This window comes from Mycetomoellerius zeteki, unplaced genomic scaffold, assembly GCF_001594055.1.
Source record: "Mycetomoellerius zeteki isolate Tzet28-1 unplaced genomic scaffold, Tzet1.0 scaffold790, whole genome shotgun sequence".
Taxonomy (NCBI): domain Eukaryota; kingdom Metazoa; phylum Arthropoda; class Insecta; order Hymenoptera; family Formicidae; genus Mycetomoellerius; species Mycetomoellerius zeteki.
Window position 1 is genome coordinate 9,000 of NW_017257820.1, and position 306 is coordinate 9,305.

Below are 306 nucleotides of genomic sequence, written 5' to 3' on the forward strand. Positions count from 1 at the left end.
CCTGCCAATACTACCGCGTACTGTCTCATTATACACGATCGCGTGGTTCAGTATAATCCGTTGACCAACATTGTGCGCAAAATCACCTAAGTGCATCCTCCGACGCGATATAAAAATCTGCGATACGTCGCAATCTGCCACAGTCTTCTTCTCGACAACATGCCCATACCAACGTTTGTGGATCTATAAGGATTCATCGTTAACAAGAAATTCATGGTGAAGGAAGTGGCGGTGCTGAAACAGGGGACCGTTCTCACGCATTACATTTTTACGTATCCCATGGAAATTTTTGACAAGATCCGACAG